At 37.6% G+C, this 23,027-nt stretch overlaps 1 pseudogene; it reads left to right on the top strand.

Annotated features, from left to right (window-relative positions):
* The window catches only part of LOC128590217 (14-3-3 protein zeta/delta-like), a 95,540-nt pseudogene that overhangs the window by 56,368 nt on the left and 16,145 nt on the right, over window positions 1-23,027 (top strand).

Below are 23,027 nucleotides of genomic sequence, written 5' to 3'. Positions count from 1 at the left end.
AGTCCTCTTCCAGACAGTGGCATGTGTGGGCTGCTTCTAGTCCACCATTGTGGCCCCCTTGCCATTATATTTCTATTAATTCTTTTGTGGTTAGAGAACATGTTTCATCTAATTTTTCTCTCTAAAATTTCTCTATTCATTTATACGATATATCTTGATAAATACTCCTTGTGCTCAGATAAGAATTATGTATTCTCTTGTTAGATGGAGACGGAATGGACTATAAATGTCAATTAGGTCAAGTTGGTTGATGGTGCCATTCAAATCTATAAAATTTCTTATATTCTGTCCTCTTACAATATTAATTATTGAGAGTAGGAGTCAAAATCTTTGACTATATAATTCTCCTTAGAATTCTATCAGGTGTGTGTGTGTGTGTATTTAAAAGTTCTATCATTGGGTCATCAATATTCAGAATTTTTATTTCCTAGTAGGACAAAGAAGTGGAGTGTTGCTCTGATAAATGCTTAAAAATAGGGAGGTGGCTTTGGATCTTGATAGTAGGTAGAGACTGGAGGAATTTTGAGGTACATGCTAGAAATATGGACATTAAAGGTTATTCTGGTGAGGGCTCAAAAAGAAAAGAGAAGTGTTACACAGAAAGCTTCCATCGTCTTAGTAAATACATAAATAATCATGAACAGAATGTTGGTAGAAATATAGATGATAAGGGCCTTTCTGATGAGATCTCATGGAAATAGGAAATGTGTTATTAGAAATTAGAGGGAAGGTAATCCTTGTTACAAAGTGACAAAGAACCTAGCTGAATTATGGTCATGTCCTAGTGTTCCGTGGAAGCTAAAACTTGTAAGCAATGAATTTGGATATTTAGCTGAGAAGACCTCTAATCAAAGAGTTCAAGCAATGGCTTGGTTTCTCCTAACTGATTATAATAAAATCCAACAGAAAGGAAATAAATTGAAGATAGACTTGTTAAGCAAAAAGGAACCAGAATGTAAAGATCTAGAAAATTCTCAGCCATTCATATTGTAAAGGATGAGTACATTTGTTCAGAAGAGACAACTAAAGGTGTGGCTGAGCAGCCACTTGATAAAGAGATCATGTGAGTGTGGCTCATGACCTCAGCTATTCCATCAGAGATCAGGAATATAGATGGAATTATGCCGGTTTGAACTAAAAGGAACATAAAAAATGGGACAGAATGAAGAAAGGCTGCTGGACTTTTGGATTCTACAAGATGGTACCATAGAACTATTCATCCATGAACATAAGCCACCATTTAAGAAAAGGAAAAAGGAAAACATAAATGATTTAGAGGTTATCAGGGATGCCACTCTCACCACAGACCCAGAGTGCACCAGCCCAGGGGGTAAGACTACCTCCACACTGCTTCAGAGGAAAGACAGCAGTCCTGCAAACAGCTATGGTGTGGGTAGGGCCCTGCAGCCCTACCTACAAAAAAAGGTGTGCATACACTACCCAGCCATGAGGGTGATGTTGCCACACTGGTGGGATGGAAGAACAGAGCATCAAACCAAAGAGATTCTTATCACAACTTAATATCTAATGGGATTTGCATTGCTACATCTTGGACAGGCATAGCACTCATTACTCTTTCCTTTCCTATTTTTTCCTTTTGGAATGCGAATGTCTGTTCTATGCATATGCTACCATTGTATTTTGAAAGTGCATAATTTATCTGGTTTCACAGGTTCACAGATGGAGAGAAATTTTACTTCAGAATGAATCATATCTACAGTCTCATCATGTCTGATTTAAATGGCATTTAGATAAAACTTTGGACTTTAGAGTTGATGCCAGAATGGGTTAAGACTTTGGGGGCCATTGGGATAGAATGAATATGTTTTGCTTGTGAGAAGAATGTGAATTTTGGGCAATCACGGGTGGAATGTTATAGACTAGATGTGTCTACCCAGAATTCATATACTGAAGCCCTACCCACCACTGTGATGGTATTAAAAAATGAGGTCTTTGGAGGGTAATTAGATCTAGAGGAAGTCATGAGGGTAGTGCCCCCATGATGGATTCATATCCTTATAAAAAGAAGAGACACTAGAGAGTTTTATCCCTGTCATGGGAGGACACAGCAAAGAGATGGCTCATCTATAGCAAGAAAGAGGGTCTTTTCCAGCAACTAACTTGCTTGGCACCTTGATCCTAAACTACCCAGCCCACTAAGAATTTCTGTTGTCAGCCCGAGCAAACTAATACACCCAATGATCTATGTAGCATTTTCTATAACTTAAGAAATACAGAGGTGAAGGCCTGTTACAAAAAAAAATGTAGTCTTCCCCCACCTTTCACAGCATCTAGGTAGACTCTCAATAAACCTGTTATACTGAAAAATGTGAATAAAGAATTCTTACAAGAAGGAAGGATGAGAAAATGTTTCATGGATAAGAAGTCTGATGTTAAGAGAGAGTTTACTTTTTTGTGAGCTGAAATAAACAAGAGGTATGTGAATGGTTGTCCTAGATCTTACAGAATTTTGATAAGTAGCAAGAAGAAAAGGTATTTTAGGGAAAATGGAATTATAAGAAAAAGAGTAGAAAAGGGAAAGTATGAAGTGTGTGAGGATAACAGATAAATTAAGTTCTTAAGTTCATGTAAAAAACTGTAAGAGATAATACAGTTACAAAGCCATTTGATAAATATTGTGTAGGGACTTGCATAGCAGGCTCCTGCTTTAGAACATTCTTATAAAGACCACTGAAGAGTTTCTAGGAGGAGACAGACACTACATGAGACATCTGCTTTACCCTGCTTCATTTCCTCTGCTTCTTCCCAGTGAGGAATCAGCTGGGGACAGGCTCAGCCCATAGCAGTTTACCATCTCACTGCCATCATCAGATCGGCCTCTCTAGGTCTGATGAGCCAGAGATCAGCTGGATTACCTCAAACCTAATAACCTCCTTCATCACCAATATACTTGGGGTCCAGTGAGCTAAGGATAAGCCCAGCCTGATAATATAGCCACATTCTGTTGGCTTTATCCATCAGACAAAGTTTCTGGGTCTGATCTTACTCTTTACTTTCTGCCAGATGTTACGTGTCCTAATATCTCAGACCCCATGTTCGCCTTATCCCAATCTATTTCATACAAACTAAAGAACTAAGAGCCTACCCTGAACCTCAGGAAGTAAATAAAGGCTCCTCGTCTTCTTCTTGAATCAGGATAAGCTCTTTACTTTCTCTGATTATTTGCAGGGTAAATTCGTCCCCCACCAGCAAGGGATCTGCCAAAAAGGAAAATTTTATGACATGCACTGTGAACCCTTCGATTTCCAATATTGCTATTATTATTTATTGCCATTCCACAGTAGAAAAGAATAATTCTGTTACTATAATTGCCCATTTACTACCTGAGTTTGTGAACCAGACTACAGATGTGGGTCAGCTTTCCAAGGCTTGGTTTTGTCCACTGTGTTTCCCTCTCTTTTTTGTCCACTGTGTTTCCCTCTCTTTACTTGTTGACTGTCACTGTAGTCCCAGGATGTTTCATACCCTTACCCATCCAAATTTAACAAGGCCATCATCTTACCATTTAAAAATATATTTCAATAACTCATAACATATACTGAATAAAGTCTAAACAACTTGATTCAAATTTATGTTTTTCAGTAATCTGGCCTCAAGCTTCCTTTTTTTTTTCTTAAGAGACAGATCACTTTATCACCATCGGTAGGGTGCTATGGCATCACAGCTCACAGCAACCTCCAGCTTTTGGGCTTAGGTGATTCTCTTGCCTCAGCCTCCCAAGTAGCTGGGACTACAGGCGCCTGCCACAATGCTCAACTATTTTTTGTTGCAGTTTGACCGGGGATGGGTTCGAACCCTCCCTCCTCGTTATACGGGGCCGGCACCCTAATCACTGAGCCACAGGCACTGCCCCAAGCTTCCCTTTTCAATTATCTTTTACTATCCAACAAAGCTGATCACTGAGCTGCCCCTAGAATATTCCAAACATTCTTCCTACATTTGGGCTCCCACTGATAATTCTTTTTTAACCAGGCATAACAAAATAGCTTCCCTCCTCATATTAAAATCAGATTCCTATTTCAAGATCCAATTTAAACTCTGCCTTGCTTTCAGAGTGATTGATTTTAGGGTACCCTCACTGGGCTGAAGTAGGACAGAATGACAGATAATGGAACTAAACTAGAAGAAAGTTCCACAAAGGAAGGTGCAAACAGTAGACTCTAAGACCTCTTGAAAGCTATTTATCCTTTGTCCAACAGCCTTTTCTCCCTCACTATCAGACCAAAAAAAAAAAAGCTTTTAATATAGCCAAAGAGTATTGTTTATATTACCCTAAATTCCCTTTTTAATTAGTGATGGCACTATCAGAAGCAGTGCAAATGAAAATGGCATAAAAACACAGCCTATCACTTTTAGAAGTGTAAATGAATGCCCCATGGAATTTTTTTTTTTAATTTCATGAGAATAGACAAGGAACTGTCTCCATAAAACTGTCACTTCTCAGGGAAAAGTGTTAATGCTATGTAAATTAAAATGTGAAAGTCTACTTAACTGAAGTCAGCAACACCCAGAGTTGTGCATATGGAAAAGCGCAACTCAGCCTGAAAACAGAGCCCTCGGAGCTGCAGATAGACAGACATTTCTCCTGGTTAGCTGTTGCAGGAAAGCTTTCATTTTATGCTGCAATGCAAGCAGAGTTCTCACTGACTTCAAAGTGATTTCTCTCCAGTTGGGAACGAGGAGGGTTGGGAAGAGAGGAAATAAACCTGGATTCTCTCTTTCAGAAAATTTCATAAAAGCTAAAGAGGTAGTTAAAAGTATAATTCATACCCTGAAGACACTTTTGGTCAAATGTGATTCATAAATTTCTCCATTAGATAAATATAATTTTTAAAAAGCTTAAAATGAACTTTTTAAAGAATTGGCTGTAGATATTAAAACATAAATTAAGTAGCATACCTATTACTCTTTTTCATATTATTTAAATGTTAAAAAGGCAATTATATTTTTCCTTTTTTTTTTTTTTTCATTTCTTACCAGCTTCAGGCAAAAACTTTTTAACTGTGTTACTCTCTGATAGCACAGTTAAAAGAAATCATTAGTCACAGTGTGTATAATCTTTACAAATTTTAGTTTGGCTTAAGCCAAGAAAAGCCTGAGGCTTTCAAATCCGAAAAAGAAGTATTACTCTGTTAAGAGTTAATAAACTCAATAAATTGACTTTCTAAGGAAGTATAATTGTCTTAGATGACCAGCTACAACCACCAAAGAAAATTTAAGGAGTGCTTTATACAAAAAAAAAAAAAAAAAAAGCAAAATTAAGCTCAAAATACCAACTTAGTATTTACTTGGAATAAATATTTATTTATTTATTTGCTACACAGAGTGGTTCATCATTTTTCAGAAGCACACAACACAGCTTTATTCATTCATTTGTACAAGAAACTTCCTAACTTGCTGAAAGAACAAGGACAGAACACTTGACCACAGGAGCACAGTCCAACAGGGAACATCAACAGTCCAGTACAAAATGGTATGTGCTGCAGTAAAGCCATTTGCCATTGTATCTCATAAGACTATGAGGAAGAGAGAAGGCAAATACTTGGGAGGCTGTGGTGGTGAATGAAATGAATGTTTTTTAAAAAAGAATTTCATAGAGAAAACTACCTTTCAGTTAGATCTTAAAAGATGAGAATGATTTCATTAAGTACAGAAATGAGGAAAGGTCCTTCCAGACAGTGAGATCAGATTAATTAGAAAAGCCAAAGTTACAGGGACACAGAATAACCTTGCAGGAACTTTAAGTACATAGTGCTATGCTTCTCACAGTGTGGTCCAGAGACTAGCAGGAAACATCCTCGGAGAACTTGTCAACAAGGCAGAACCTTCAACCTCACCCAGATCTTCTGAATCAGCGTGTGGTATAAATAAAACGAGCAGGTGAGCTGTGAGCATGTTAAAGTTTGAGAAGCACCAGTCCAGGGCCGGTAGTATGGGGGACAAGATGTGAAAAATGAAGATTCAATGACAGATGAGTATCTTTGATATATATTGTGAAGTTTATATTGATGAGAAGGACGTAAGAGGTTTTTTAAGTAAAGGAGTGAAATGATTTGTAACTTACAAAGATGATTTGGGTGGCAATGTCGAGATAGTGTTTAGTGTAGAGAGAGAATTGGACACAGGCCTATCAATTATGGGGCTATAATAACGTAAGAATGATAGCTACTGTACGGTGTGCTACTACCCACTGCACACCAGACATCATGGGACAACCCTTACATTTTGTGTGTGTGATTTTAATGTCCCCTAAACTCCCATTCTGCAGAAACACAGTGGGAAAGGTTAAAAAACAAAAGCCCAAAGTCATGTAATGAATAGTTTTCAGGAGCATTCTAGTTGAAATTGTAAGTTCGAAATTTGAGTTTTACCTCCAAGTTACCTCCAAGTCCATCTACTTTGCTTCATTTCACCCGTCATTCATAATACCACCACTTCCAGAGTTACCATAGGCTGCTATCAGTATCCACTCTTGTTTGCTGTAATCTATCTTTTATGCAGCAACCTGAATAATCTTTTACAAATAGAAATCCTTTACATATTTAGCACCAAACATAATAAAATATGATTTTTAATCATAGCTCACAAGTCCTGAACAATTTGGTCCTTGCCCATTTGTGTGATTTCATCTAGTTTTACCTGGCTTCATCACTGGATTCTGTCACACTATATAGTGAATAACATTAGGCACTTTTTCCTCTAGGGATTTTGCACATGTAGTGAGCTTTGCCTAGTTCACTCTGGTCTTAGCTTTTTGTAAGATGACTGGTTCCAAAACCAAGATAACTTATTGATCTTAGCTGGTTGGGCTCAACTCTCTTCCCATCTCCCCTGCATAACTGTTTGCATACTATCTAATATTCTCCCTCCTCCTCTCATGGCATTAGAGTATCTTTTTTGTTTTAAGACCATCTCCTACTTTAATAGAGGTTTGCTATGTATATCATAGGAACATAGAGGTTGGTGGCAGGTATACAAGTCTTAGCGTATCTAAAGAAGGGGCTACTTCACACGCAAACATACACACACACACACACACACACACCACCTGACCATTAAGGTAGCATACATTATACCTTTAATTAAACTAAGTTTAATTAATATTCTCCTTCCTCCTCTCATGGCATTAGAGTATCTTTTTTTTTTTTTTTTCTTTTTGAGACAGAGTCTCAAGCTGTCGCCCTGGGTAGAGTGCCGTGGCATCATAACTCACAGCAATCTCCAACTCTTGTGCTCAAGCAATCTTCTTGACTCAGCTTTTCTATTTTTAGTAGAGACAGAGTCTTGCTTTTGTTCAGGCTGTTCTCAAACTCAAGCAACCCGCCTTGGCCTCCCAGAGTGCTAGGATTACAGGTGTGCTTGACCACGCCCAGCTGCATTAAAGTATCTTGCTAGATCCAATCAGTGACTATTTTCACAATTGAGTAAAAATTATCAGCATAATTTAGAAACAAAATATCAAGTGGTGGGAAAGTAAGTGGGAAAATGAGGGGAAACAATAATTTCTATTAAAATACCTTGCTCCTTCAATTATAATAATCCTCATTTTACTTAAAACCGGAAGGTCAGTGGGTACGTGGAAGCTTGCTTTAAGTTGGTAGAGCAGTTCCTGAGTGAAAACAACTCAGTGATCTGCCTTGGTCTAGGATGTAAAGATGAAAGATCAGAAACAATATGCACTAAATCAATACTGAAACTATTATTTTCATACCACTTTGTGATTTAAACCCAATTTGTACACCTTTCATCTTATTGATTACACATGGAGCAACCAAATTCTCTGGGGTCTCTTTCCACATCATATATTCTCCTATTTCCCTTATTAAATACATCAATTTTTTTAAATAAAATTTTTAAGAAGGCTCTTAAACCCACTTCTTTTAAGATACTACCACAGTATATGCTGCCCTTTATACCAAAACTCCTCTAGAAACCTCTTAAGTCCAATTAGTCTGGCTTTTGCCTGTAGAACTTCATAGAAACAGCTCTGGACAACTTAGGTGAAACTGATCAATTCTTTGAAAGATCCCAACTATCAAATCTCACTCAAGAGGAAAAAGATAATCTGAATAGTCCTATATGTGTTAAAGAAATGAATTTTCCATTAATACCTAAAGCTTACTCCAGGTCCTGGTATTTTCGATGGTAAATTTTACTCAACTTTTAATAAAGAAATGACATAAATCTATACAATTGTTCCAGAAACTAGAAGAACTGAAAACACTTCCCAAATCATTTTATGAAAGCAGCACTATCCTGCCACAAAGACAAGGTGATTACCAAAAAAGGACAGACCAATGTCCTTTATGAAAGCAGATGCAAAATTATTCAACAAACTCCTGGTAAATCCAATCTAGCAATACATAAAAAGGATAATACATCATGATCAAGTGGGATTTAGAACAAATGTAAGGTTTGTGTAACATTTGAAAATTGATCAATAGGACTTCCACTTCCATTTAAAATTAAATACTTTTTTAAAAAGGGCTATATTTATAGAATACTCCTGTAACAAATGAATAAATCAACAAAATAAATTAAACAATAACACTTAAAACATTGGGTATTAGATGCCGGGCACGGTGGCTCATGCCTGTAACCCTAGCACTTTGGGAGGCTGAGGTGGGTGGATTGCTTGAGCTTATGCGTTAGAGATCAGCCTGAGCAAGAGCAAGATGCCAGTCTTTAAAAAAAAAAAATAGCCAGGTATTGTGGCAAATGTCTGCAGTCCCAGCTACTCAGGAGGCTGAGGCCAGAGGATCATTTGAGCCCAAGAATTTGAGGTTGCTGTGAGTTATGATGCGATGGCACTCTACCCAGCATGACAAAGTAGGATTCTGTCTCAAAAAAAAAAAAAAAAAACAAACTTGGGTATTAAGCAGTGATAAATTAGGGGTGCATAACTACTTGGTCATAGATCTTAAGAAATATAAATTAGTATTTCCCCCAGGTAAAGGTAGTACGTAGATTTATTAATGGACTAGTAAGTATTAGTGGAGGCTTATATTATTAAAAAAAGAGTGAGTGACATATTTAAATAGAAATGCCACTGAGTGAACACGTGGAATCCTGAGGCTAAGTGTTTAATTAAAAAGATCTGTGTCTAGAATACTTTGCCTCTAGAAGTCAACTTTCTGTTTAATAAAAAATAATAATAATAAAGGCTACTGATCATGAAAATTCATAAAATTAATTTACTATAATGATTACATGGATGAAACAAAAAAACAAACACAAAAACATTTTAAGGGCTGATTTCTTCTATGAAATCTTGCATCTGTCTTTGGATTGGATCTAGATTCAAGATGGGGGAAAGGGAGAGATTACCCTGAACTCCAACATCTTGGTAAACGGACAAGGAATCTTGAGAAATAAGTAAGCAATGGACTGAGATGAGTGGAACTATATTATTGGATATCACAGTATCTTGATCCAGGGCTGAGGGCTGGGCTATGTGGACTTCCAAACCTGTGGAGGGCACAGAATCTGGCATGTATTTAAGACTCTTTTAGCTGCTTTGGCTGACCTTGCAGGTCTGGCTGAGACAGAAACTAGGTGTTTTTAGGGTTGCTGGGTGGAATATTTGCAGTTTTCATTGCGTCTCTGAGCCAAGCCTTCAGGTCAGCACTTTAAAATCCAAATGTAGTCCTGTGGCAGGGCCTTAAGATGCAGCTGCTTGCCTGGGCCTTGTCCATGTAATGTCACCAGCACTGGGAGCTTCCAGTGTACAGTTGCTGTTTTGGGGGCGAGCCCCATGCTGTTTCAGATCAAGAAAAAAGAAAAGAAAAACTTTATAGAAAACTGTAAAGTGTTTCTTTTCACTTGGTCCACTGAAGTGAAAGTGGCCCCAGAGAGTTCTGCTACCTCCAAAAAAATTATGAGGAAGAAGGTGAGAAGAATAGAGGAAATTATGAAGTGTTCATAGATGATGACTATGAGTATCCACAGCACCTGAAAGATCCGTCAAGCCCTTAACATGTATTCACCAAAATACCTTAGTATGGACAATAGGAGATATAAGAAAAAAGAAATCTTGTAATTCCAGGCTCTGGAATTAATTTTCCTTAATTAGTGTTTGCATTGGACTTTATGCAAGATATCAGATAGTTAAATAAAGCAGCTTATGTTTGGGACTTTTGACTGGATACTGAGTGAAAAAAAATTGGTAGTGAGGAATAATGACTGTGATTTTCAATGCCCATTTTCAGATAAAGATGATTTGTCTGCCTGGGAAAATCTCATAGAGTCATAGAAAATTACTTTTTGTAGGAAGAAGAAGTATCATTTCATAAAGTATTCTATCTCTTTTTCAATCATAAAAAAGAAATGAGCAGCTAACTCTATATAATGAGAAGTTTCAGAACTCAGCGGTACGCTGATGATAAGATTGAAGCTCTGGATAATGCCAAATTAAAGGGCTTCATTCCTGTAGATAGCAATTGCTTACACAAGTTTTGAATGACTGATTCAAAGAGAAGGCAGAAAATTTAGTAGGCGAACAAATTTATTTTGATTTTTCTGAAAATATCAAAAACTATGATAAACAAGCTGAATATTTGACCATACCAAAAGCAATACAAGAACACCATTTGAAAATCATGTTTAACCTTAGAGAAATATGTTTTAAAATACAAAGTTTAACATTCTTTCTTCTATAAAGCAAAACAAGTTTATTTAAAAACAACATTGGAGCTTTTTTCTTAACTAACTTTGTAAAAAAAAAATAAAAAGAAACGTGCTCAATACCCCCTGGAATCTCATCATTTATAAAATAACATACGCAGATGTCACTGGAAATAAACAGGTGATAAACCTAAAAACAAATTTTTTAATGAATGAATTCAGATCCCCAGAGTACACACTTATTTTACAGCTGGGAAGGAATAGCTTGTATCATACCTGGGTCTTACCAAATACAAACGAATACAAAAGGTGATTAAAACAAATTATAAAATCTAAATCTTTCTGTAGAGTAGCAGCTTTTACAAAGTAAAAGGAACCCAGTTCCAGAGTTGTGTGTTCTATTTTATTCCCAGAATCCTTCTGTTTTGCACTATCAAAATAAAAGTGTCTTTGTCTTGGAGTCTGCTGAAAAAGGCACCAAAATCTTATCCTCCTCGTTCCCCCAAGTAATACTAATAATACTTTTATCAGCCCTTTTGAGATGATTTCAGCCTCTTTAGGAGTTAACATTTTAAATATCTGCAGATACCCAAGGAAGGTCCTATTCTCTGTCCCTCTCAAATCTTTCTCATCTGGTTTACCAAGCAGAATCACAGGTAGGATAAAAATATATTCCCATGTTCACCATCCATTAAGTAAACATAGCCACTTGTGTGGGAAGCCTTAACATTAGAATGGTTCCTAACTTTTCTAATGTTTAAGAATAATCCCATCTCTGGGGCGGCGCCTGTGGCTCAAGGAGTAGGGCGCTGGTCCCATATGCCGGAGGTGGCGGGTTCAAACCCAGCCCTGGCCAAAAAACCACAAAAAAAAAAAAAAAGAATAATCCCATCTCCAAAACTGATTTTTGCAGCCTTATTTTTACAGGCTCAATCTAAACAGTTTATTTCACAGACTGCTGTTGTCTTTCTCTTTCCAGCCCTTTTCAATCACTTGACTCAGGAGAAGCCCTTGGAAAAACTTTCAAATTTAGGAGCCCCAGAAAGGAAACCCTCATTGTATGTGAGCATGAGCACTAAATTGAAGGACACTCTCATTTCACAGAAATCCACAACTGTCAGACTAGGCAAGTTCCTTCTCTCCTTTCAGAGAAAAAAAAATCTCAGGCTGAGTAGATTTCAAGAAAGTGCTCCTCATTTAGGCATACACTAGTGCTGGCAAAAAGGGACAAAATGCTATTTAACTTGGTTTTGCAGTTCTTCCTGGTGAGTTCTAATAAGACTTGAGACATATCATCATTAGTAAACCCAAGAGGCTCTGAACATTTCAGGAGTTCCTTTGAAAAGGAGATTGTTCAGAGTGCTTCCTTTTAAATCTAAGACTCTTGTCATTTTCTTTTTTAAAAAGTTTTTCTCCAGGACCATGCAGAAACCTGGTCATTTGTTCATGTGATAAAATAGTTTCTGTAACTATTCTTCATTTTCAAAGCACTTGGCAAAACTTGGCCTACTATTTTCTGTAAGTACATTGGCAATTCACTTCCAGCACAAAATATCCTGTCACAAGCTCTTCCTGAGAATCCATTGGACATCTGGATGAAGCAGAAGACTTATGTGCTTTCTACCCATTTCACAGTTTGGGGCTTTTAAAAAAAAATTTTAAAGCCTCTTTAAGCCTTTGAGGATAATGGTCTGCCAGTACATGAGATTGATGAGTGAAGAAAGAAGAAATTTCTCCTACAATCCTAGAAGAAGCAAAAGCAAATGGATAGAGCACCCATTAGTAGTGCACGCTCACATTCATACACCCATTTTTAGCTGATTGAGTATCAAGCAAAGCCTCAAATTCCGTAAGTTTTCTGAAACAGGAATACCTCTCAATGGGTCACCAAAGAACTCACAGGAAAGCAAACTGAACAGAAGCCGATGGTTCATGATCACGATCTACCTATGGTGTTGACCTAAACTCATTTTAAGGATGACAGCAAAGAAAAGAGTAAGAACAAAGTTGTAAAAGAAGAGCACAAGGAACGGAGGAGAAAAGAACAAACAAATGAGGCTTCAGACTGGAGAAAAGAAGGCAGGAAAATGAGCTGCTGAACTTGACGAAAAATGTTCGACGCCTAAAGTTATGACACTGTGACATTTACGGAAGGCACATTCCCCTTTAAGGAACTCCTCATTATATTCAATTATGAATTAGAATCTTTAAACGGCAAAACCCTTCATTTGCTACTTTTTAATAATAGGTATTGAAAAAGAAAGTATAGGGGCGGTGCCTGTGGCTCAGTCGGTAAGGCGCCAGCCCCATATACCGAGAGTGGCGGGTTCAAACCCGGCCCCGGCTGAACTGCAACCAAAAAGTAGCCGGGCGTTGTGGCGGGCGCCTGTAGTCCCAGCTGCTCGGGAGGCTGAGACAAGAGAATCGCTTAAGCCCAGGAGTTGGCGGTTGCTGTGAGCTGTGTGATGCCACGGCACTCTACCGAGGGCCATAAAGCGAGACTCTGTCTCTACAAAAAAAAAAAAAAAAAGGAAAAAGAAAGTATAGCATTTGAATTCTTTAGCACTCTTTCTCTGCTAACCCTCTTGGACCTACATATTAAGTCATATTTTAATTTTATTTTTTTATTAAATCATAGCTGTGTACATTGATATGATCATGGGGCACCATTCACTAGCTTTACAGACCGTTTACCAAGTTTCACATATACCCTTGTAAGATGCACCAAGTCATATTTTTAATATCTGTATTCATGACACATTGTCTGGTTCTGTGTGGTCACTGAAGTAGGATAGGATTGTATAATACCGTTGGCCAATCAGGAACTACTTTGTTTCTTCTCTTACAAGGAGACCCATATGACAAGATGTAGTAAAGAATGTTAGAGAAATAAATGCCTGGGTCCCAAAGACCAAAACTCACATTCAACAAATAGCACTGTCACTACATGAGCAAAAGAAACAAAATAAGGAAGTCACTTTTTTTAAAAAATTCACCTGACACCCCTAGAAAACATAAAGGAAAAAAAGAAGGTTAAACACTGGTGGTGTGTTCTACTACTCAAGTCTTGGCACATTAAAAACTGGGAAATCGGCTCGGCGCCTGTGGCTCAAGCGGCTAAGGGGCCAGCCACATATACCTGAGCTGGCAGGTTGGAATCCAGCCTGGGCCTGCTAAAGAACAATGATGACGGCTGCAACCAGAAAATAAATAAATAAATAAATAAATAATAAAAACTGGGAAGTCAGGGTATTTAATATGCCCTACCTTCCAAACCCCCAATGCAGCTCTGCATTTTGAGTCAGCTGTGGTAACCAGCCTCAAGTGATCCGTGCCTTGTTATAGTCATGCCCTTGTATAGTTCCCTTACACACTTGCATATTGGTGGTATGACCAATAGAATACATCAGAAATAATGATATGTCACTTTCTAGGCTAGGTCACAAAAGGTACTGCAACTTTCTCCTTACTCTCTGATCTTTACTGGAACAGTGGCACGAAGCAAACAAGGGTTTCCTTGGGATCACATCTTCTAGTGCTGTTATTTGACCTACCAGTAAAAACATCATTTTTTTTTTTTTTTGCCATTCACAAAAAGAAGTGTCATACTGGAAATAACTAGACCCCATTTTAAAATCCCTCATACAAAGGGATTTTAAAGAGTTTTATTAATCAGTTAATTAATCATTTTCTACAAATGTTTACAAAGAAAGGAAACACCATCAAAAGCAAAGTGTGGGAGTATTCTAAATTATTGTTAATAATGTCTGACATATTATATGAGTGTCATAAAAGGAAATGTGCATTTTGGCTTCCGTTTCTGGTATAAATATTTATCACCGAAACAAACATTTTCTTTTAGACATCAATATTTTGGTTCTCAGGGCTGAAGCAAAGCTTTTGTTTAGAAATGACTTTCTTTTGTACTTATGTAGGGAGGACAGAAATCTAGAACAGGGAGCCCCATGCCAAAAATCACTGATAAAAGTTTATTTTCCCCTACACAGCTCATATCTATGTAATTCATTCACATAGAGGTACCTTCAAAAGGATGAAAAGCAAAGACTTTTAAAGCTAGTCCATAGAATAAGTAATAAATGTTAATGTAAATTTATCTAATAATTAAGAAATCAAGATATAGTAAGTTGCTTTGACTAGTTTCTTTCACATAAATTGTTCAGATATTTTCTTTCTGAACACCTAAATATCAATTTTTATAATTTCAATGTGCACAATTGTTTGTATGTTAATTATATCACAATAAAAAAGATAGGAAAACAAAAAAAAATCAAGATTAGAGAGTAAAGCAGTACTTGGATATTTTCAAAGTATTTGATAAAATACTAACTTTCATGAAAATTAAACTGTTAAAACACCCTTCAAAATGTGGTCTGCATTGTTTTATTATTATTGGATTACTATCATTTGTTTCTTAATGCAAAAGTTAGATTTGTTCTAGAACTCTTCCTTGAGAAACAGGTGAGTTTCGACAGTCTTAAAAATTTATTTATATGGTTTGAGATTTCATGATGAAAATAATCTGTAACAAACTATCACTTATTGAGATTTGGTATAATATTAAGAAGAAAATCCACATCATCTGAAAAAGTTATTAAAACATTCCTCTCTTGTCTAATTATGTATTTATGTGAAGCCAGATTTTTTTATATACTTCAATGAAAATACCACATTGCAAACAACAGAATGCAGAAACGGGTAAGAAAATCCAGCCAACTTCTATTAAGCCAGATATTAAAGACGTTTACAAAAATGTCACTCTTCTTACTGTACATGTATATATTTTTTGTTTTGTTTTTCAGAAAAGTTACATATGTTAATATGTAATGTGCTTTTACTATTTTTAAATGGATTAATAAATGTATTTTAAATTTCTCAGTTTTAATTTCTAATATGATAAATACTGATAGATAAAACCTGCAGAAACACAAGATCTTTGGAGCTCTTCAATAATTTATAAGAGTGTAAAGGGGTCCTGAGACCCTGAGCAGGTACCACTTCTGTTTACCAAGGTACCACTTCTGTTTACCAGGCTTATTAGTTCTCTTGGATTAGTCCTTGGATGCTTTAAGCACAACATACTCGGGATAGTTTACAATTATTACATTGTAATTTTCTCGGAGTGGTTTATACCAGCACCATAGCCAAATTGCTAATGCCAAGGAAAGAACAAGTTATTTGCCCCTTTAGGTTTTTACAGAGATTCAAAAGGACAGGGAAAAATTGTTGTCAACCTGTCTTAAAAAATTATTATCAAATTATATTATCACCAATGCTGGGACTGTAATGTTTTTTGAAACTGAAAATAGCTATGTTTTCCCTAATTATAAAATACAATAGAATCTCTGTAACAAACTGGCCAACATACAGAAATGGGTAACATAAGGAACTGGGCCTACTGAACAGATTGATACATGCATGTCTGATCGTTGAAAATTAGGTCAATTAGGAGGCGTTTGGTACAGGAAGGTGGTCAACTACTGTAATCATAAAAAAAAAAGTGACTCTAATACAATAAAGAATATTCTACAAATCACTCAAATCTATCCGCTGCCCAAAAGTACTGTTCATATATTTGTATATCTTCTTCCAGACTTTTTTCATATTATACTCATGTGTGTGTGTGTGTAACTCATGTAAACTCATGTAAAAACTTAGCTGTAAGGGGGGGCGGAGCAAGATGGCAGCCGAGTAACAGCTTCCTTGCATCTGGGCACCGTGAGTCTGGGGAGATAGGACTCCAGGCATCTCTGGCTGGTGGGAACTGCCTAGCATCACTCCTATGAGGATACAGGGAGTCAGCGAGAGACTTCTGGACCCCAAGAGGAGGACTAAAACAGTGGAAAACTGGCAAGTGGTCGCATGTGTTCAATCCGTCTAAACCCACCCACAACTGTAAATTCAGTACCAGCGAGACTGCAAACCAGAAAGGCCTTACCTGTGAACTGTTTTGATGTCCTTGGACTTGGCACTGAGTTGAACTGCCCTGGGGAAGGCCTAAGCGGGAGTGCGGAGAGCTTTGGCCGTTGTCTAGGGCCCCAGTCTGAGCCGCTGAGCCAGACGGAGCTAATAGTGTTTGGCGGTGGGTCACACGGAACCATTGCCAGTGATCTGCCCCGGCAAGCTCCGCCCTCAGGGTCGCAGAGCTAGAAACGGGTGGGAGCTTGTAACCCAGCAACCAAGTAGCCTAAGGGTGGGGTCTGAGCCGCCTTGCAGCCCTAACCCTCAGGGGCAGAGTGAGACCGGTTTTGGCACACTGGGTAAGTGGATAGCCACTTCAGCAGTGATTCCAGTGAGAAAGCTGGGCAAGCTTCTGCTCAGCAAGTTTACAAGTTCAAATTGCCTTTTAAGTGGGCTGAAGAGAGATTTAGGGTGTCTACCTGCTGGGGTTTGAGAAATCAGCAGCCTCCAGTCGTATCAGAACTGTGACTAACATCTCATACCTCAGAAGACCACGTGTTGCCCAGAAAATATTCAATAACATATACAAACTGCTTTGTTTTTGGTTGTGTATTTTTTTCTTTTTTTTTGTTTGGTTGGGTTTTTTTTTGTTTGTTTGTTTATTTTGACGTTGTTGATGTTCTTTTGTTTTTTAACTTCAATCTTCTCCATACAGATCCCTTTTTCTTTCTCAATTTTTCTAGTTTAATCATAATTTCCCATTGCTGCCTTTTTTAATAACTACAACTTCATTTTTGCTCGTGTTTCTACCCCTATCATTTGGTTTTTCACCCAATTGTATCCCCGGAAAGTTTTCTGTTTGCTTGTTTTGGTTTGATTTATAGCATTTTTGTCTTTCCTCTCTACTTGGTGGAGGTGGGGTACTGTGTCTGATCAGGTTAGCAAAGAGCTGCTGACCTCAAGGGAACCACTCAACTGGGCACCCCCAGAAGGTGGGGTTTTTTAAGGTTGTGTCAAAGTACCCTACTGTACACCTATATTGCCCTGTCTCCCTCTTTCTGTACCTCTCTTCTTTTTGTCAATATTCCTTATGCCCACCCCCTCTCCTTTCTCTATCTTTCTTTTTTTTCTGATCACTCGGTCCTCCTTTCTTTCATCCCTTTTTTGCTCCTCAACCTTCTCACACTTCTAGTCCTGTAACCCTTAGTCCACAGGCACAAGAACTTAAAGAGCAAGAGGAAGTGAAAGGAAAATTAGGGCAAGGAAACAGATAAAAGAAATCACTCATGAGGAAGAATCAGCAGAAAACTCCAGGCAACATGAAGAACCAGTCCAGAACAACCCCGCCAAGGGACCATGAGATAGCTACTGCAGAGGATTCCACCTATACAGAAATGTTAGGAATGACAGAAAGGGAATTTAGAATACACATGTTGAAAACAATGAAAGAAATGATGGAAACAATGAAGGAAACTGCTAATAAAGTGGAAAATAACCAAAAGGAAATCCAAAAACAGAATCAAATCAGAGATGAACGATATGAAGAATATAAAGAGGATATAGCAGAGCTGAAGGAAATGAAACAGTCAATCAGGGAACTTAAAGATGCAATGGAAAGTATCAGCAACAGGTTAGACCATGCAGAAGAAAGAATTTCAGAGGTAGAAGACAAAGTTGTTGAGATAACTCAGATAGTAAAAGAGGCAGAAAAGAAGAGAGAGAAAGCAGAACGTTCACTGTCAGAATTATGGGACTTTATGAAGCATTCCAACATACGAGTTATAGGAATTCCAGAAGGGGAAGAAGAATGCCCCAGAGGAATGGAAGCCATACTAGAGAATATTATAAAAGAAAATTTCCCAAACATCACCAAAGATTCTGACACACTGCTTTCAGAGGGATATCGGACCCCAGGTCGCCTCAACTCTAACCGAGCTTCTCCAAGACACATTGTGATGAACCTGTCCAAAGTCAAGACAAAAGAAAAGATTCTGCAAGCTGCCAGGAGTAAGCGCCAGTTGACCTACAGGGGCAAATCCATCAGAGTGACCGCAGACTTCTCTAATGAAACTTTCCAAGCAAGAAGACAATGGTCATCTACCTTTAATCTACTTAAACGGAACAATTTTCAGCCCAGAATTCTGTATCCTACTAAGCTAAGCTTCAAAATTGACGGAGAAATCAAATCATTTACGGATATACAAACATTGAGGAAATTCGCCACAACAAGACCGGCTCTACAGGAAATACTTCAAGCTGTTCTGCACACTGACCACCACAATGGATCAGCAGCAAAGTAAGAACTCAGAAATCAAACGACAGAAACTAACCTCCACACTGATGCAAAAGATAATACTAAGCAATGGACTCTCACCAAATAAGACGAATAGAATACTACCACACTTATCAATTATCTCAATAAATGTTAATGGCTTGAATTCCCCACTGAAGAGACATAGATTGGCTGACTGGATTAAAAAACACAAGCCATCCTTTTGCTGTCTTCAAGAAACACACCTGGCTTCAAAAGACAAATTAAAGCTCCGAGTCAAGGGTTGGAAGACAATTTCTCAGGCAAATGGAATTCAGAAGAAAAGAGGAGTTGCAATCTTATTTTCAGATACATGTGGATTTAAAGCAACTAAAGTCAAAAAAGACAAAGATGGTCACTTTATATTGGTCAAGGGAAAAATACAACAAGAAGACTTTTCAATTCTAAATATTTATGCACCCAATTTAAATGCTCCCATATTCTTGAAGCAGACCTTACTCAGTCTGAGCAATATGATATCTGATAATACCATCATAACAGGGGACTTTAACACACATCTTACAGAGCTGGACAGATCCTCTAAACAGAAATTAAACAAAGATATAAGAGATTTAAATGAGACCCTAGAACAACTATGCTTGATAGACGCATATAGAACACTCCACCCCAAAGACAAAGAATATACATTCTTCTCATCACCCCATGGAACATTCTCCAAAATTGATCATATCCTGGGACACAAAACAAATATCAACAGAATCAAAAGAATTGAAATTTTACCTTCTATCTTCTCAGACCATAAGGCACTAAAGGTGGAACTCAACTCTAACAAAAATGCTCGACCCCACCCAAAGGCATGGAAATTAAACAATCTTCTGTTGAATAACAGATGGGTGCAGGAAGAAATAAAAGAGGAAATCATTAACTTCCTTGAGCATAACAACAATGAAGACACAAGCTACCAAAACCTGTGGGATACTGCAAAAGCAGTTTTGAGAGGAAAATTCATCGCCTTAGATGCCTACATTCGAAAAACAGAAAGAGAGCACATCAACAATCTCACAAGAGATCTTATGGAATTGGAAAAAGAAGAACAATCTAAGCCTAAACTCAGTAGAAGAAAAGAAATATCCAAAATCAAATCAGAGATCAATGAAATTGAAAACAAAAGAATCATTCAGAAAATTAATGAAACAAGGAGTTGGTTTTTTTAAAAAATAAATAAAATAGATAAACCATTGGCCAGACTAACTAGAAATAGAAAAGTAAAATCTCTAGTAACCTCAATCAGAAACGATAAAGGGGAAATAACAACTGATCCCACAGAGATACAAGAGATCATCTCTGAATACTACCAGAAACTCTATGCCCAGAAATTTGACAATGTGAAGGAAATGGATCAATATTTGGAATCACACCCTCTCCCTAGACTTAGCCAGGAAGAAATAGAGCTCCTGAACAGACCAATTTCAAGCACTGAGATCAAAGAAACAATAAAAAAGCTTCCAACTAAAAAATGCCCTGGTCCAGATGGCTTCACTCCAGAATTCTATCAAACCTTCAAGGAAGAGCTTATTCCTGTACTGCAGAAATTATTCCAAAAAATTGAGGAAGAAGGAATCTTCCCCAACACATTCTATGAAGCAAACATCACCCTGATACCAAAACCAGGAAAAGACCCAAACAAAAAGGAGAATTTCAGACCAATCTCACTCATGAATATAGATGGAAAAATTCTCAACAAAATCCTAGCCAATAGATTACAGCTTATCATCAAAAAAGTCATTCCTCATGATCAAGTAGGCTTCATCCCAGGGATGCAAGGCTGGTTTAACATACGCAAGTCCATAAACGTTATCCACCATATTAACAGAGGCAAAAATAAAGATCACATGATCCTCTCAATAGATGCAGAAAAAGCATTTGATAAAATCCAGCATCCTTTTCTAATTAGAACACTGAAGAGTATAGGCATAGGTGGCACATGTCTGAAACTGATTGAAGCTATCTATGACAAACCCACAGCCAATATTTTAGTGAATGGAGTAAACTGAAAGCTTTTCCTCTTAGAACTGGAACCAGACAAGGTTGTCCTCTGTCACCTTTACTATTCAACGTAGTGCTGGAAGTTCTAGCCAATACAATTAGGCAAGACAAGGAAATAAAGGGAATCCAAATGGGAGCAGAGGAGTTCAAACTCTCCCTCTTTGCTGATGACATGATCTTATACTTAGAGAACCCCAAAGACTCAACCACAAGACTCCTAGAAGTCATCAAAAAATACAGTAATGTTTCAGGATATAAAATCAATGTCCACAAGTCAGTAGCCTTTGTATACACCAATAACAGTCAAGATGAGAAGCTAATTAAGGACACAACTCCCTTCACCATAGTTTCAAAGAAAATGAAATACCTAGGAATATACCTAATGAAGGAGATGAAGGACCTCTATAAAGAAAACTATGAACTCCTCAGAAAGGAAATAGCAGAGGATATTAACAAATGGAAGAACATACCATGCTCATGGATGGGAAGAATCAACATTGTTAAAATGTCTATACTTCCCAAAGCAATCTACCTATTCAATGCCATTCCTATCAAAGTACCTACATCGTACTTTCAAGATTTGGAAAAAATGATTCTGCGTTTTGTATGGAACCGGAAAAAACCCCGTATAGCTAAGGCAGTTCTTAGTAATAAAAATAAAGCTGGGGGCATCAGCATACCAGATTTTAGTCTGTACTACAAAGCCATAGTGGTCAAGACAGCATGGTACTGGCAGAAAAACAGAGACATAGACACTTGGAATCGAATTGAAAACCAAGAAATGAAACTAACATCTTACAACCACCTAATCTTCGATAAACCAAACAAGAACTTACCTTGGGGGAAAGCCTCCCTATTCAATAAATGGTGTTGGGAGAACTGGATGTCTACATGTAAAAGACTGACACTGGACCCACACCTTTCCCCACTCACAAAAATTGACTCAAGATGGATAAAGGAGTTAAATTTAAGGCATGAAACAATAAAAATCCTCAAAGAAAGCATAGGAAAAACACTAGAAGATATTAGCCTGGGGGAAGACTTCATGAAGAAGACTGCCATGGCAATTGCAACAACAACAAAAATAAACAAATGGGACTTCATGAAACTGAAAAGCTTCTGTACAGCTAAGGAGACAATAACCAAAGCAAAGAGACAACCCACACAATGGGAAAGGATATTTGCATATTTTCAATCAGACAAAAGCTTGATAACTAGGATCTATAGAGAACTCAAATTAATCCACATGAAAAAAGCCAAAAATCCCTTATATCAATGGGCAAGAGACATGAATAGAACTTTCTCTAAAGACGACAGACGAATGGCTAACAAACACATGAAAAAATGTTCATCATCTCTATATATTAGAGAAATGCAAATCAAAACATCCCTGAGATATCATCTAACCCCAGTGAGAATGGCCCACATCACAAAATCTCAAAACTGCAGATGCTGGCGTGGATGTGGAGAGAAGGGAACACTTTTACACTGCTGGTGGGACTGGAAACTAGTACAACCTTTCTGGAAGGAAGTATGGAGAAACCTCAAAGCACTCAACCTAGACCTCCCATTCGATCCTGCAATCCCATTACTGGGCATCTACCCAGAAGGAAAAAAATCCTTTTATCATAAGGACACTTGTACTAGACTGTTTATTGCAGCTCAATTTACAATCGCCAAAATGTGGAAACAGCCTAAATGCCCACCAACCCAGGAATGGATTAACAAGCTGTGGTATATGTATACCATGGAATACTATTCAGCCATTAAAAAAAATGGAGACTTTACATCCTTCGTATTAACCTGGATGGAAGTGGAAGACATTATTCTTAGTAAAGCATCACAAGAATGGAGAAGCATGAATCCTATGTACTCAATCTTGATATGAGGACAATTAATGACAATTAAGGTTATGGGGGGGAAGCAGAAAGAGGGATGGAGGGAGGGGGTGGGGCCTTAGTGTGTGTCACACTTTATGGGGGCAAGACATGATTGCAAGAGGGACTTTACCTAACAATTGTAATCAGTGTAACTGTCTTATTGTACCCTCAATGAATCCCCAACAATAAAAAAAAAAAAAACTTAGCTGTAAGAGCACTTCTGTTTGGAAATCTCCGGATTCTGAAAAATCATTGGAAGCTAAGTA

This window comes from Nycticebus coucang, chromosome 1, assembly GCF_027406575.1.
Source record: "Nycticebus coucang isolate mNycCou1 chromosome 1, mNycCou1.pri, whole genome shotgun sequence".
NCBI lineage: Eukaryota > Metazoa > Chordata > Mammalia > Primates > Lorisidae > Nycticebus > Nycticebus coucang.
This window is presented reverse-complemented; position numbering and strand designations above follow the sequence as displayed.